This window comes from Bison bison, unplaced genomic scaffold (assembly GCF_000754665.1).
Source record: "Bison bison bison isolate TAMUID 2011002044 unplaced genomic scaffold, Bison_UMD1.0 scf7180017863877, whole genome shotgun sequence".
Lineage (NCBI taxonomy): Eukaryota > Metazoa > Chordata > Mammalia > Artiodactyla > Bovidae > Bison > Bison bison.
In genome coordinates, this window is record NW_011494449.1 from 125,909 (window position 1) to 131,085 (window position 5,177).

Consider the following 5,177-nt stretch of genomic DNA (forward strand, 5'->3'; position numbering starts at 1 on the left):
AATCAAAAAATGGGCCAAAGAACTAAATAGACATTTCTCCAAAGAAGATACACAGATGGCTAACAAACACATGAAAAGATGCTCAACACCACTCATTATCAGAGAAATGCAAGTCAAAACCACAATGAGATACCATTTCACGCCAGTCAGAATGGCTGCGATCCAAAAGTCTACAAGCAATAAATGCTGGAGAGTGTGTGGAGAAAAGGGAACCCTCCTACACTGTTGGTGGGAATGCAAACTAGTACAGCCACTATGAAGAACAGTGTGGAGATGCCTTAAAAAACTGGAAATAGAACTGCCTTGTGACCCAGCAGTCCCACTGCTGGGCATACACACTGAGGAAAACAGAACTGAAAGAGACACGTGTACCCCAGTGTTCATTGCAGCACTGTTTATAATAGCCAGGACATGGAAGCAACCTAGATGCCCATCAGCAGATGAATGAATAAGAAAGCTGTGGTACATATACACAATGGAATATTACTCAGCCATTAAAAAGAATACATTTGAATCAGTTCTAATGAGGTGGATGAAACTGGAGCCTATTATACAGAGTGAAGTAAGCCAGAAAGAAAAACACCAATACAGTACACTAACGCATATATATGGAATTTAGAAAGATGGTAACAATAACCCTGTATACGAGACAGCAAAAGAGACACTGATGTATAGAACAGTCTTTTGGACTCTGTGGGAGAAGGAGAGGGTGAGATGATTTGGGAGAATGGCATTGAAACATGTAAAATATCATATGTGAAATGAGTCGCCAGTCCAGGTTCGATGCACGATACTGGATGCTTGGGGCTGGTGCACTGGGACAACCCAGAGGGATGGTATGGGGAGGGAGGAGGGAGGAGGCTTCAGGATGGGGAACACGTGTATACCTGTGGCAGATTCATGTTGATATATGGCAAAACCAATACAATATTGTAAAGTTAAAAAAAAATAAAGATTACCTCCTAATTCCTGTGCATTATCGTTTCTGTGTTCAGATGATATGCACTCTTTCTGTTGCTCATAGGAATTTACAGTCACAACAGAATAAACTCTGGGTTTGGACAAGCTGGTTTTGCCAGAAAAAACATACAATCACCTTCCCACAGAACCTCTGTGGTGACCCATTGATGAGAATAGGATCAGCTCAAGAAACTATTTGGAAACATTTTTATTCACTTTAAAATCTTTGATGTTCTCGACATGGGTGGGTGGTGGGAAAGGGAGCCATTTGCCAAGCAGAACTGAGGTCAAACTAGAACTATTTATCTTAATGAACTTATCTTATGGAACAGTGCAGAGAACAGATCTCTCGCTTTCTTTCTTTAGATAGAAATTTTAAAGTCTTGTTTCACAAAGGTGCCTTTCTGTCTCCTTCTTGTTTACTTAAACTACATAGGAAACAGGCATTATTGTCTTTGTGAAAGCAATTGTAAAACTTGGTGAAACTAAAGACCCTTAGATAGCACATGGCCAAAGAATGAGAACACATTTTCTTTCCTCCTCACTGAGGGCTCCAAGTCCACTTTGAACTCCAATGGACCACAGAGCCTGGTCAGTAAGTCTGCCATTGGCATCTCTGATTGACTTCTAACTTGAGGGGCTTCATGGTCTCAGCGGGGCCTCTCTCCCCTGATTTATTTCTATTTATTTTCTAAGGTAAACTTAGTTTGGAAAATTTTCTTTACAGTTCTGATATGACTCATTCTTTCTTTCCAGGGTTACAGGGTAAGGTTTTGGATCGCTTCCACAACAAAATTAACATTTCTGACTCTTCACTCTTATGCAATGAAAGCAACCATAAACTGAAAGTCAGGAAATCTGAGTTTGAAGCTTTTTTCCTCTTTGTGGCCTTGGGCAAGACACCCAACCTCTCAGAGTTCCATCTGTCAGATCTCAGGGTCCTGTCTTGTAGATTCTTTACTATTCTTTTCTTTCTATTGTAAAAATCCTATTTGGGCTTCTATAATTTCCCATATCATTATCAGAGCACATAGATGAGACGACTAAGGGAAAGAGCTAACAAAACTACCCAAGCTCTCATGGTATGACTGATGGGGAAGCCCAGGGATGATCTCTTTGGGGACAGGAAGCAAGTACGCTGTGTCTGCAAGGTTTGGGGACACAGAATTTTTCAAGTTGGAGAAGCAATTGGGACCCCCAAGAACTGCCCAGAAAGTGTCACATGGAGTGTACATTTCTTCAGTGCTTCTCCCGTCCCAGGAATCCAGGAAGAGTAGCTCTCCTGCTGTGTGACTTGTACTAAAGCAGTAGATTCCTATATAAGCACCCAGTTCAGAACAAAGAAAAGAATTAGTCTACTTAGTTAGTCTCTTTCTGAAATTCCTGTTTATTTTCTTTGAGTTTGCAATTTTACCACTGTCAAATATATTCTGTATACCAGTGAGGAGCTGGATTACCTGCTTTAGACTTGCACGGAGTACTTATAAAAAGTACTGGTTTCAGGGCTCTACCCTAGACCTACTGTGTTCCTGCATCAGGATATTTATGCATGTGTGTGTATGCTGGTAGATCTGGAATCTGTATTTTTTATTCATACCCCACATGAAGTTTGAGATCTTCTGCTCAACACTAATATAACAAACTATTGAGTGCATGAGCCTACACCTCTCTGGTTAATACCATCAATGGTTCCCCTTCACTGAAGAGTCACCTTCAGCTTAGATCAAATTATAGATATGTGTACAATAGACTATGTCGCGTTGCTCTCGCCTGTTGGTTCTTTTGGATACTTGGGATGCTATTTGCTCATTTTTCCTGATACTTCAAGCATCACCTGCTTCCCTGATAAATCCTCCACCATCTTACGACCAGGCAGAGTTGAGTCCTTGCACTGTATCCCTATACTGCTCTATGCTAGGGGTTCTCAACCTAGGCTCTTTGGACATTTGGGGCTGGGTAGCTCTTTGCTGTGGGAGGCTGTCTTGTTTATTGATGAATCTTAGCAGCATTCTTGGGTCTCCCCACGAGATGCCAGTAGCAGCTCCCAAGTTGTGAGAACCGGAAATGTCTTCAGGCACTGCCAAATGTCTCTTGAGGAGCAAAGCTGTACCTGGTTGAGGGCACTGCCCTAGACTTACAAACATCATAGCCCGAGCCAAGTCATGTGGGAAGTTGCTGGCCATTTATCTCCTCTGAGATCCCGAGAGTTCCAGAGTTGGGGTTTTGCCTAGTGTATCCTTCTGTCCCCTGTATAGCACCTTAAACCTTAAAAAAAAAAAAAAAGTCTATTTATTTGGCTGCATCAGGCCTTCATTGTTGACATCTGTTGTGTCATGAGGGACCTTTCGTGTGGCGCATGGACTCCGGATTGTGAGGTCTTCAGCAGTTGCCACGCACAGGCTTCGTTGCTCCGAGGCACGTGAGAGCTTATCTCCCCAACCAGGGATCTCAGCTGCGTCCCCTGCAGCTGCGCAGGTGGGTTGTTAAGCACTGGGCCTCCAGGGAAGTCCCCTTAGCAAAACTTGACGGATGCACTAGGTGTCAGAAGAGTTACATTTTAGCTTATGTTGGTGGGCTCTATGTTTCAGATGTGGTGACTCTGGACAAACCAGTTAGCATCCCTGTGCCTCATTTGTAACCCTCAGCCTTGTGCCTTTGCGTTCCCCATGGATGGAATGAGAATGGATCTGTAAAAGTACGAAGTGGAGAAGGAAGCCTGCTGAAGGCAACCTGAGGAAGACAGGGTGCTCTCATGTTTTCTCCAGACACAAAGCTTGGGGAGTACTGAAAATTCAGGTTATGCAAAGAGTACAGTGCCCTGTACCAATATCTGGAAGAGATCTTTAATCTGGAGCATTATAAACGCAAGGAACTTTGTTAAAATGAACAGACTGTGGAAACCTTAAAGGCTCAACTCCCTGCCCCAGATAGGCCTTGTGGGTCTAATAAGGACCCAGCCGGGCCTGAGGGGGCCCTCTCTGCCCTAGTCCGGTCCAGTGTTCTGTGGCCTCCAGGGGCTGTCAAACCCTTTCCTTAGCCCCATTCTGTTCTGTTCTGTGCTGGGGCTCCCTTGTTTCCTGGCCTTGAATGTCAGTGCAGGAAGTTACCAGGTTTTACATCTGTTATTGCACAGAATACGTGGCATTAATAAGGGAGCCTCTTCACTCTTTGTAAAGAGTTTTTCCTCTAGTATAGCCTATGGAATTCCTCTCCAGTTATTTATTATCTTCAGGAAGGGTCTCCCCCCCACTCGGTCTCTCTCTCTTTGCTTACCTACTTTATGACTTCCTTTTACACCCTGGGCATTCCATCGCTGTGGCCTCTGTGCTCTCCCAGCACTGTGGTGGGCTGGTTTATATACCTCCCTCGCTTTTCTAACAGAATGAACTAGTTTCCATGTTGAGTTCAGCTGAGAAAAATCTCTGCTGCATGGAAACATAGGCTCTGATACTTGTGTGTGTGTGTGTGTGTGTGTGTGTGTGTGTATGCCACCATCAACTCCCCTCCAGCTGCAGTTGGCCAGAACTTCCCCATTAATTATTTCACATCCCAAACATGAAGGCTACAAGCATTCACAAATTTTAAAACTACACAGACATGTCAAAAAGTCCTGAATGCATATACTGTCAGGGCTACAAGAGAACTTGATTACCATTTAATCTAGCTCTTCCATTTGAAGTTTATGACTATTGAAGCCTGACTTCCTCAGAGTATTTTCTTTGCAGTCTGACCATCTCAAAAAACCACCCTGAATCATTCTGTTCCTCTTTAAATGCATCACAGATAATCTCTATATTCCAACTGTTTCTGTACTTCATGATCCTTCTCTAAGCTTAAAACAATAATTTCTTTTCAATACAGGGCTTGGAGATATCTCCTCTAAAAGAAGTGGTAGGTGTTTCTAAAATGGTGAGGTCTATGTATTTTTACAGTAACACATGGTTTAGAGCAATGAACAGGATGTTTTTCCCATTGTCGTCATTGTTCAGTCCCTAAGCAGACTGTTTGTGACCCCATAGACTAAAAGCATGCCAGGTTTCCCTGTCCTTCACTAGCTCCTGGAGTTGAATCAAAGTCATGTCCATTGAGTCGGTGATGCCATCGAACCATCTCATCCTCTGTCATCCCTTTCTCCTCCTGCCTTCAATCTTTCCCAGCATCATGTCTTTTCCAATGAGACAGCTCTTCGTATCAGGTGGCCAAAGTATTGGAGCTTC